Below are 12,644 nucleotides of genomic sequence, written 5' to 3'. Positions count from 1 at the left end.
ATTATATTTTTTTATAAAATTTGGCCAAATTTTACAGAAAAAATCATTTCTCTGATCATGTGGTCCTATCTATTTAAAACTGGATTTTTCGGCATAATATGTGACCAGAGTTAACTTTCTTCCTAAGGCCTAAATAAAGAGAAAGAAGTTTCCCAGTAACCCAAAAAAAAAAAAAAAAAAAAAAAGAAAGAAAGAAAGAAAGAAAGAAAAAGAAAAAGAAAAAACTTTCATGACTTTGATATTTTTCAAGAGGGTAAAAAAATTTTTTTAATTAAATCATGAAAAAGAGTCTAGGTCAGTTTTTTGTGTTTTTTTTTTAACATTTTATTTATTTATTTGACAGAGAGAGATCACAAGCAGGCAGAGAGGCAGGCAGAGAGAGAGGAGGAAGCAGGCTCCCCACTGAGCAGAGAGCCCGATGCGGGGCTCGATCCCAGGACCCTGGGATCATGACTTGAGCCGAAGGGAGCGACTTAACCCACTGAGCCACCCAGGTGCCCCTAGGTCAGTTGTTTTTGCAGAATGTCTCTCAATATAGATTTGTCCAACTGTTGTTGCAATAAGCGTCATGTTAAGCAGTTTTTGGTGGATGTTCTCAGTGGTCGCTGATATACCACAACAGGAGGCTTGGAATAAATTTGATCATTTAGTTAAAATGGTGCTCATCTGATTTCTATACTGTAAAGTGTATCTCTTTGTAATTAGTCATCTATGGGTTCCTACATTGATACCTTCATCTGTGGGCCTACTCTTTCTAGGCTTCAATTTCTTCCATTGTTACTGGATTCCTTTAACAGTTTTTTTTTTTTAAGATTTTATTTATTTATTTGACAGAGAGAGAGAGAGAGAGAGATCATAAGTAGGCAGAGAGGCAGGCAGAGAGAGAGGAGGAAGCAGGCTCCCTGCTGAGCAGAGAGCCTGATGTGGGGCTCGATTCCAGGACCCTGAGATCATGACCTGAGCTGAAGGCAGAGGCTTAACCCACTGAGTCACCCAGGTTCCCCAACCTTTCCAGATATTTGTAAATATTCTTTTTTGATACTACACAAAGCTAGACAAATGTTAGTTTCTTAAAGACTGGCTGCAATGTGGAATCTAAAACCAAGTCAATGAAGTTTTAATATTCTGATAAGTTAAAATCTATTGGTCTATCTTGTACTAAAAATGGGTATTTTACACATGCATAATTTTTTTTTTAGAGTGTGTGTGTACATCCAGTGGGAGGAGGGACAGAGGGAGAGGGAGAGGGAGAGAATCTTAAGTGGGCTCCATGCCCAGCACAGAGCCCCAGGCAGGGCTTGATCTCCATGACCCTGAGATCATGACCTGAGCCAAAATCAAGAGTCATATGCTCAACTGAATGAGCCACCTAGGCGCCCCGCATGCATGATTTTTTTAACATCATGTATTCGTCATTTGGAAGTGGTTGGTTCACTGAATTTTGCAGATCTTCCCAATGTTAATGTATTTCATTACATAATACCAAAAAATATATATTTGGTAATACCACCACTGGTTTTTTTCTAATTTTTTCAATTTATTTATTTTCAGAAAAACAGTATTCATTATTTTTTCACCACACCCAGTGCTCCATGCAATCCATGCCCTCTATAATACCCACCACCTGGTACCCCAACCTCCCACCCCCCGCCACTTCAAACCCCTCAGATTGTTTTTCAGAGTCCATAGTCTCTCGTGATTCACCTCCCCTTCCAATTGACCCCAACTCCCTTCTCCTCTCTAACACCCCTTGTGCTCCATGATATTTGTTATGCTCCACAAATAAGTGAAACCATATGATAATTCACTCTCTCTGCTTGACTTATTTCACTCAGCATAATCTCTTCCAGTCCCGTCCATGTTGCTACAAAAGTTGGGTATTCATCCTTTCTGATGGAGGCATAATACTCCATAGTGCATATGGACCACATCTTCCTCATCCATTCGTCCGTTGAAGGGCATCTTGGTTCTTTCCTCAGTTTGGCGACCGTGGCCATTGCTGCTATGAACATTGGGGTACAGATGGCCCTTCTTTTCACTACATCTGTATCCTTGTGGTAAATACCCAGGAGTGCAATGGCAGGGTCATAGGGAAGCTCTATTTTTAATTTCTTGAGGAATCTCCACACTGTTCTCCAAAGAGGACCACCACTGGTTTTATTGGAAAAGGGTTAAAAGAGTAGGAAGCCTTCAAGCTCAAATTTTATTTTTGGCAGCAAATACTGTCAGTTGTTTTCCCTGAAGGGGTGGGATCACTTGATACATTTTGTACAAAATGTCTGGCAAATACCCGGTCCCAATAACCATGACTTGTTTCTCAGGTGTTCTTTCCAGTAAAACTGGTGTTCCATGAAAAAAGAGGCTAATTCAGCTCGCAGCTCAAACAACTACATGGATGTGTTTCCTCCAGGAAACCACTGTACTTCCAACAGAAGTAGTTTACTTTATAGGGGTGCCTGGGTGGCTCAGTCCTTAAGTGTCTGCCTTCAGCTCAGGTCAGTCAGACAGGTTTTTTTTTTTTTTTTAAGATTTTATTTATTTATTTGACAGACAGATCACAAGTAGGCAGAGAGGCAGGCAGAGAGAGAGGGGGAGGCAGGTTCCCCGCCGAGCAGAGAGCCCGATGCGGGGCTCGATCCCAGGACCCTGGGATCATGACCCGAGCTGAAGGCAGAGGCTTAACCCACTGAGCCACCCAGGCGCCTCGCCTATTTTTCTTTTATTGTTTTTTTATTTATCGCCTTCAGGGCCATATTTATACATATTATACAACAATTGCGAAATCCAAATCCAAATCCCCCTATGTTTTCCTCTAAGTTTTTTATAGTATTAACTTTTAAATTTAGGTCTTTGATCTGTTTGGTATTTTTTGTAGGATATTTATTTATTTATTTATTTGACAGAGAGAGACAGTGAGAGAGGGAACACAAGCAGAGGGAGTGGGAGAGGGAGAAGCAGGCTTCCTGTGGAGCAGGGAGCCCAATGCAGGGCTTGATCCCATGACCCTGGGATCATGACCTGAGCCGAAGGCAGATGCTTAATGACTGAGCCACCCAGGCACCCCTGTTTGTTATTTTATATATATATATATATATATATATATATATATATATTTTTTTTTTTTTTTTTTTTTTTTTTAAGTAGGGCTTGAACTCACAACTCTGAGATCAACACCTGAGCTGAAGTCAAAAGTCAGACACTCAACCCACTGAGCCACCCAGGCGCCCCTGACCTGGTTTTTTTTTTCTTTTTAATTTTATTTATTTATTTGACAGGCAGAGATCACAATTAGGCAAAGAGGTAGGCAGAGAGAGGAAGGGAAGCTGGCTCCCTGCTGAGCAGAGAGCCCGATGTGGGGCTCAATCCCAAGACCCTGGGATCATGACCTGAGCAGAAGGCAGAGGCTTTAACCCACTGAGCCACCCAGGTGCCCCATCCCCTGACCTGTTTTGAGTTAGTTTTTGTATATGACATGAGGTAAGGTTCCAATTACATTTTTTTGCATGTGGAAATCTAGTTTCCCAGCACCATTGGCTGAAGAGAGTGTTCTTTCCCTATTGCATTGTCTTGATACTCTTGTCAAAATTCAATTGAGTATATACGTAGGGGTTCATTTCTCGTCTCCCAGTTCTATTCCATTAGTCTGTATGTGTATCTATATGCCAGTACTACACTGTTTTGACTACCGTAGCTTTGCATTTTGAAACTGGAATTGTGGGTCCTAAACTTTGTCCTCCGTTTTCAAGATTGCTTTAGCTAGTTGGGGTCCCTTGAATTTCCAGATGAATTTTAGGATCAGATGATCTGTTTCTGCAAAGAAACTCACTGGAATTTTGATAGATACTGTCTTGAATCTCTAAATTAATCTGGGAAGGGGCATCTGGATGGTTCAGATGGGTAAGTGTCTGCTTTTAGTTCCAGTCATGATCCCAGAGTTCTGGGATCAAGCCCCTCAATTGGGCTCCCTGCTCAGCGGGGAGCCTGCTTCTCCCTCTGCCTGCTGCTCCTCCTGCTTGTGTTCTCTCTAACAAGTAAATATAATCTTAAAAAAATACTAACAGATTTTCTGTGGTTTCCATAGAGTTTCTACATAGAAGATCAAGTCATCTGTGAACAGAGATGGTTTTACTTCTTCGTTTCCAACTTGGATGGCTTTGATCTCTTTTCTTACTTAATTGTTCTGTCTAGAACTTCTAGAACTATATTAAATATAAGTGGTGAACACAAACACCCTTGTCTTATTCCTGAGCTTAGAGGGAAAGCTTCCGTCATTGAGTATGATGTTCACTATGGGTTTTTCCAAATATGGCCTTTATCATGTTAAGATAATCCCTTTCTACTCCTAGATATTTTAGTGTGTTTTTTTTTTTTTATCATGGAAGAGTGATGGATTTTGTCAGATGCTTTTTTTGCAGCAGTTAAGATGATCATGTGTTTTTTCTCTTCATTCTGTTAAGGTGGTACATTATACTGATTGATTTTCACATATGAAACTACCCTTGTATGCCTGGGATAAGTCTCATTTGGTCATGCAATATGGTCCGATTAATATACTGCTTAATTTGTTTTGTCAGTATATGTATTTTTTAAGATTTTTGCCTCTTTATTCATAAGCATACTGATTATGGTTTTCATTTCTGTAGTGCCTTGTTCTGGCTTTGGTGTCAAGCTACTGTCTTCCTCATAGAATGAGTCAGGAAGTATTTGCTCCTGTTTGATTTCTGAATAGTTTGAGAAGGATTGGTGTTAATTTGTCTTTATCTTTTTAAGTTTTTTAATTAATTAATTTATTTATTTGAAAGAGAGAGAGAGCACAAGCAGGGGGAGCAGCAGGCAGAGGGAGAGGGAGAAGCAGGCTCCCTGCTGAGCAGACAGCTCAATGTGGGACTCAATCCCCCAGGAGCCCAAAATCAGGCCATGAGCCGAAGGCAGACATTCAACTGACTGAGCCACCCAGGTGCCCTGTTAATTCATCTCTAAACATTTGATAAAATTCACCAGTGAAAACATCTGGTCTTGGAGTTTTCTGTGTTGGAGATTTTTTTTTTAAGATTTTATTTATTTATTTGGCAGACAGAGATCACAAGTAGCAGAGAGGCAGGCAGAGAGAGAGAGAGAGGTGGAAGCAAACTCCCTGCTGAGCAGAGAGCTTGATGTGGGGCTCGACCCCAGGACCCTGGGATCATGACCTGAGCTGAAGGCAGAGGTTTTAACCCACTGAGTCACCCAGGTGCCCCAAGATGTTTATTCTTTTTATATGTAGGCATTTACTGCTATAAATTTCCCTCTGTGCTTTGCTTTCTGTGAATCCCACAGGTTTGGGTATGTTGTGTGTATGTATGTGTGCATGCAAGTGTGTGTGTGTGTGTGTGTGTGTGTGTGTGTAGACTTTATTAATTAACCTGAATGGACATATCATTATCACCCAGAGTCTACAGTTTACATTAGGGCTCTCTTTTGGCGTAGTACATTTTTGGGGTTTGGACAAATAACACCATTACGGTCTACAGGATACTTTCATTGCCCTGAAAAGCTTGTCCCCCATCTGTTCCTCTCTCCCTCCTCACCAGCCCCTAGAAACCACTGATCTTTTTACTGTCTCCCCTGTTACTGTCATTTGTCTGAAGGTATATTCTAATTTCCCTTGTGATTCCTTCTTTGACCCATTGGTTCTTTAAGATTGTACCACTTACTTTCTACATATCTCTGGGTTTTCCAGTTTTCCATCTGTTATTGATTTCTAGCTGCCCTTCATTGTGTCCATGAAGATAGTTTGTATGATTTCTGTCTTTTAGAATTTATTGAGACTTTTTTTGTGACCTAAAATATAGTCCATCCTGAAGAATATTCTATGTACAATAGAGAAGAAAGACTATTCTGCTGTTGTTGGGCAGAATGTTTTATTATTGGGTGAAGTCTTTTGGGTCTAATTGATTTATGGTGAGGTTAAAGTCCTCTGTTTTCTTACTGATCTTTCATCTAGAAGTTCTATCCATCAGTGCAAATAGGGTATCGAAATCTCAACTATTATTGTGGAATTGTCTATTTCTTCCTTCAGTTCTTTTTTTTAAGTTATTGATTGATTGATTGATTGATTGAGGGAGTGGGGTACAGACGGAGTGGGAGAGGGAGAAACAGATTCCCTGCTGAGCAGAGAGCCTGATGCAGGGCTCAATCCCAGGACCCCAAGATTATGTCATGAGCTGAAGGCAGACATGTAACCAACTGAGCCAGCCAGGTGCCCCTCTTCCTTTAATTTTTCACTGAATGTCTTTTCATGCTTTATATTTTGGGGGCCTCTTTTGTTTGGTATATACGTTTATAATTGTTATAGCTCCTTGATTAACTGACTCTCTTATTAACATACTGCGTTTGTCTCTTATAACAAGGAAAAAATATGTATGTAATAAAAGTATATGGAGAATGTCTTTTTTAAAAGATTTTATTTATTTATTTGACAGACAAGAGATCACAAGTAGGCAGAGAGACAGGCAGAGAGAAAGAGAGAGAGAGAGGAGGAATCAGGCTCCCCACTGAGCAGAGAGCCCGATGGGGGGCTCGATGCCAGGACCCTGAGATCATGACCTGAGCTGAAGGCAGAGGCTTTAACCCACTGAGCCACCCAGATGCCCCGAGAATGTCTTTCTTAAGTCTCTTTTGACTTATAGTCTATTTTGTCTGAATTGATAGAGCCACTCCAGCTCTTTTTTAGTTACATAAAATATGATTTTCCATTTTTTCACTTTCAACCTATTGGTGTCTTTGATCCAAAGTGAGTCTTTTGGAGATGCCTGGCTGGCTCAGTTGGTAGACCATGTCACTCTTGATCTCAGGGTCATGAGTTCAAGCCCCATGTTGAGTGTAGAGATTAAATAACATTTTAAAAGATTTTATTTATTTATTTGACAGAGAGAGAAAGCACAAGTGGGGAGGAGTGGGAGAGGGAGAAGCAGGCTCCCTGCTGACCAGGGAGCCTGATGAGAGGCTTGATCCCAGGACCCCAGGATCATTACCTGAGCCAAAGGCAGATGTGTAACCAACTATGCCACCCAGGTGCCCCAATAAATAAATATTTTTTTTTAAATAAAGTGAGTTGGGGTACCTGGGTGGCTCAGGTGGTTAAGTGTTCAGCTCTTGTTTAGGCTCAGGTCATGATCTCAAGGTTGTGAGATCAAGCCCTGCATTGGACTCCACACTCAGTGGGGAGTCTTCCTGAGATTCTCTGCTTCTCTCCCTCCCAAAACAAATAAAAAAAATTTTTTTAATAAAATAAAATAAAGCGAGCCTTCCAGAGGCAGCATATCCTTAATTATTAAGAACCACACTTATTTACTTTTTTCTCGATTCCGTAAGGTTTCCAAAATTGATAATGTCCCCGGGACACCTGGGTGGCTCAGTTGGTTAAGAAGCTGCTTTCAGCTCGGGTCATGATCCCGGTGTCCTGGGATTGAGTCCCACATCGGGCTCCTTGCTCGGCAGGGAGCCTGCTTCTCCCTCAGACTCTGCCTGCCATTCTGTCTGCCTGTGCTTGCTCGCTCTCCCTCTCTCTCTGATAAATAAATAAAATCTTTAAAAAAAAATTGATAATGTCCCCTTAACAAAGTAAACTCCTTAGTCTCAATTCCTCTACTTACTATCTCCAGTTTCCATCATTTATAATTTTTTTTCAGGATTCTTTTTTTTTTTTTTAAGATTTTATTTATTTATTTGAAAGACAGAGATCACAAGTAGGCAGAAAGGCAGGCAGAGAGAGGAAGGGAAGCAGGTTCCCTGCTGAGCAGAGAGCCCAATGCGGGGCTCGATCCCAGGACCCTGGGATCATGACCCGAGCTGAAGGCAGAGGCTTTAACCCACTGAGCCACCCAGGCGCCCCTTTTTTCAGGATTCTTGAACTGGCTAATAACAATAGCAAACATTTAGACAGTGTTCATTAGGTCCTTGGCCCTGCTCTGAGAGCTTTTCTATATTATTAGATATATTAGATATATATTGTTAACTCTCCCAAGAAACCTTATGAGGTAGGTCTAATTTTTATGGGAAAACTGAGGCAAGAGGCAAAGAAACACCCACATCACAGGGCTAATAAGCGGCAGTCAGGATTTAAGTCACGCATTCTTGCTGCCTCTCAAATAAGCCAATTCTGAAGCTGTTGGGAAAAAAATAAGGAAGATGCCCAAGACATTTCTTAAAGTATAATGAGGTTATTAAAAAGTATAAAACTCCAAGGCGCCTGGGTAGTTCAGTTGGTTAAGCGACTGCCTTTCGCTCAAGTCATGAACCTGGAGCCCTAGGATTGAGTCCCACATTGGGCTCCCTGCTCCATGGGGAGTCTGCTTCTCCCTCTGACCTTCTCTCTTCTTATGCTCTCTCTCAAATAAATAAATAAAATCTTAAAAAGAGAATAAAACTATAATAATTAAAACCGTACATTATTTTTTAAGTTTATTTATATAAGTAATCTCTACTCCCAACAGGGGGCTTGAACTCATCACTCCAAGATCAAGAGTTGTATGCTCTTCTGATTGAGCCAGTCAGGTGCCCTAAAGCTGTGCAGTACTAAAAAGTATCATTGAAACATAATTAAAAATTCTAATATAAGCTTTAATCCATCTGAGAACTTGTTAGATAATAAAGGTGGCTCTCTGGGGCGCCTGGGTGGCTCAGTGGGTTAAGCCGCTGCCTTCAGCTCAGGTCATGATCTCAGGGTCCTGGGATCGAGCCCTGCATCAGGCTCTCTGCTCGGCAGGGAGCCTGCTTCCCTCTCTCTCTCTCTCTGCCTACCTCTCCATTTACTTGTGATTTCTCTCTGTCAAATAAATAAATAAAATCTTAAAAAAAAATTCTAATATAAGCTTAAATCCATCTGAGAACTTGTTAGATAATAAAGGTGGCTCTCTGGGGTGCCTGCCTCTCTGCCTACTTGTCATCTCTGTCTGTGAAATAAATAAATAAAATCTTAAAAAAAAAAAAAAAAAGGTGGCTCTCCCTAACAGCCTAGAAAAAAAAACCCAGATTTAAATTGTATTGGAATACTGGCTAATCAGAACACTGCTTCATACCTTACAGTAACATAAACTCTAGGTGGATCCAAAGTGTAGACACAAAAAACCATAAATACTAGACAAAAGCATGGAAACATTCTTATAATCTTGGAATGGCGATGAACACACCACAACAAATGCCTAAAAGCCATTCAAAAATAATGGTAAATTCTACCTAAAATAAAATTTACTCGGAAGACCATATACAGAGTCAAAACCTAAACTGGGTAAGATATATTTACAATTCATGGATTAAGGACTGATTTCCTGAATAGAGTGAGAATCCTGAAAGGTCATTAAGACCAATAGAACCTAACAGAAAAAAGGGGCAAGAGGTAAGGAGCGATAGCTCACAGAGAAAGAAAATACAAGCAGCACTTAAGATGTTCAGCCTCAATTCTAAAATAAAACCGAAGCCACTTTTTAGTTTATCAGGTTGGCAAAATTAAAGTACTAATGTTGTGTTGGTTTTAGAAACCATGTGAGGGGGGCACCTGGGTGGTTCAGTCAGTTAAGCCTCAGCCTTTGGCTCAGGTCATGGTCCCAGGGTCCTGGTATTGAGTCCCTCATTGGGCTCTTTGCTTAGTAGGGAGCTCTCTGCCTCTGCCCTCCACTCTGCTTGTTTTCTCTCTCTCTCTCCAAATAAATAAATAAATAAAATCTGGAAAAAAATAAATAAAGAAAGAAACAATGTGAGGTTGGGTCTCATCTTCCTTCAAAAAGAAAAATCAAAGCCAAATGATTTGTCTCAGGAATAGGTTACTACCTAGTTCCTAATTTGTTGGACACCAAAACCCATGTCCTTAATCAATGAATGATGCTGCTTCCCATCCACAATGGCAAAGAATTAAAAGAAGGTGATACTTGAGGATTTAGATTAGGGTTTCTCCATATCAATGCTATTGACATTTTGGGCGAGGTAATTCTTTGTGGTGGGGAGGGCTGTCTTCCGTGCATGGTAGGATGCTTGGCAGCATTCTTGACATCTGTCCACTAGATACCAGTAATATCTCTCCTCCTCTCCCCCCCATTCTGACAGCCCAGAATGTCTCCAAGCATTGCCAAAGGTCTTCTGGAAAACTGCCCCAATTGAGAACCACTGCCTTAAATATTCCTACCTTCTAACCTAACCTAAGAGATCATGAAAACACTACTGAGCCCAAAGGTAGTCATTGTTACCTGCAATACTGAAAAGCAGAAACAGATGAAAGATTATCAGATGAAAGCAACAGATGAAAGATTAAGGAAACCATAGACTATCTATTCAATGTATTACAGAGTTGTTAATAATGCCCATCTGATGGTAGAAACTAGAGAACTCAAAATGTAAACTCAAAATGTAAAAATCAATCCTTCCAAAAGAATGGCTACTAAAAGCCCACTACTTTTATATTTAAGAATTGCTAATGGCATGCTTACGACATTAATTTAAAAATATATGCGGGGCGCCTGGGTGGCTGAGTGGGTTAAAGCCTCTGCCTTTGGCTCAGGTCATCATCCCAGTGTTCTGAGATCGAACCCTGCATTGGGCTCTCTGCTCCGTGAGGAGCCTGCTTCCTCCTCTCTCTCTCTTCTGCCTGCCTCTCTGCCTACTTGTGATCTCTGTCAAATAAATAAATAAGATCTTTAAAAAAATAAAAATAAAAATATATGTAAAATTACATACCGCTACAAGTTGAAAAACATAAAACCTGGACAGAGATTTATAGCAGCTTTGTTCATGATGGGCAGAACCTGGAAAAGCAACCAAGATGTCTTTCATTAGGTGAATGGCTACACCTTGGTGCATCCAGACAAGAGGGTATGATTCAGAGCTACAAAGAAATGAGCTGTGGAGCCATGAAGACATGGAGGAAATGCATTTGCATGTTGCTAAGCAGAAGTAGCCAGTCTGAAAGGCTACAGGCTGTCTGACTCCAACTAGATGACATTCTTGAAAAGGCAAAACTATGGAGACAGCTAAAAGGTCTGTGGTTGCCAGGAGCTGGAGGAGGAAGGGAGGGAGACTGAGTATGGAAGATATTTTGGGCAGTGGAACTACTCTATATGACATGTAACGGTGGGTACATATATTTTACATTTGTCCAAAACCGAATAATGTACAATGTCAAGACTGAACCCTAACGTAAACTATACTTTGAGTGATGACAGAATCAATATAGAGTCATAGATTATTATGACTATACTACTCTGGTGGGGGATGGTGACAGTGGGGAGACTACTTTCTGCTCAATTTTGGTGTGAACTTGAAACTGCTCAAAAAAATAGTCTATTGAGAAAAAAAAAAAAAAAAAAAAGACTTCCAGGCTTAAAACTTGTCTGACCTGTCTAGCCTTTAGAGAAAAACATCTTAGATATGTAAGCGATTCATGACCGGAGTGATCTTCCTTTGGTAAAATACTGTTCCATCAAGACTGATGAACAACCCAAATTAGTTGTGCTGGTGAATTAATAGAGTGGTGAATGTCTAGCAACACCTTCTCCTATCAGAGCAGTTAACAGCGAGGGCTAACAGATCAGAATTAAGTTCAGACATAGCTGTGGGACTTAACACCTGATTGCTTGGGTCCGTAACTGAAACCTTTATGAACTGTCAACTGTCAACTTCTTACTTATTTAGTTAGCTAGCTAGTTAGTAAGTAGGCTTCACACCCAAGATGGAGCTTGAACTCACAACCCTGAGATGAAGTCACATTGCTCTATTGACTGAGCCAGCCAGGAGCCCCAGGAACTGTCAGTTTCTTATTTGCAAAACGGAGTTGTCATCTTAAAAAGTGATTGTCACCTAAAAAAGTCTGGGACATAGAGGTCCAAAACATGTCAGCGGAAAAATAAAACCAGTTTTGTTTTCATGAAAAAACAAAACAACTTAATACATATGAATCTCAACTAAGTCCAAAATGTTAATATTGTGGTGGTACCAGTGTATGTAATGTTGAGATTCAAACTCCTCTTAAAAATTTTCTCTAATTGGGGCGCCTGGGTGGCTCAGTGGGTTAAGCCTCTGCCTTCGGCTCAGGTCATGATCTCAGGGTCCTGGGATCGAGTCCCGCATTGGGCTCTCTGCTCAGCAGGGAGCCTGCTTCCTTCTCTCTCTCTCTGCCTGCCTCTCAGTGTACTTGTAATTTCTCTCTGTCAAATAAATAAATAAAATCTTTTAAAAAAATTTTTTTTTCTCTAATAAACATGGGACTGTCTAAACTCAGGAAACAAACGTTTAAAAAATCACAGCACAGGGGCACCTGGGTAGCTCAGTGGGTTAAGCCTCTGCCTTTGGCTCACGTCATGATCTCAGGGTCCTGGGATCAAGGCCCACATCGGGTACTCTGCTCAGCAGGGAGCCTGCTTCCCCCTCTCTCTCTGCTTGCCTCTCTGCCTGCTTGTGATCTCTGTCAAATAAATAAAATCTTAAAAAAAAAAAAAAATCACAGCACAAGGGGTGCCTGGGCAGCCTAGTCGATGAAACGTCTGCCTTCACCTCAGGTCATGACCCCAGGGTCCTGGGATGGAGCCCTGCATCAGCCTCCTTGCTCAGCAGGGAGCCTGCTTCTCCTTCTGCCTGCTGCCCCCCACCCCAATTTGTGCTCTCTCACTGTCTGACAA

This window comes from Mustela putorius, unplaced genomic scaffold (assembly GCF_011764305.1).
Source record: "Mustela putorius furo isolate JIRA1106 unplaced genomic scaffold, ASM1176430v1.1 tig00000460_pilon_pilon_pilon, whole genome shotgun sequence".
In the NCBI taxonomy this organism is placed as follows: domain Eukaryota; kingdom Metazoa; phylum Chordata; class Mammalia; order Carnivora; family Mustelidae; genus Mustela; species Mustela putorius.
This window is presented reverse-complemented; position numbering follows the sequence as displayed.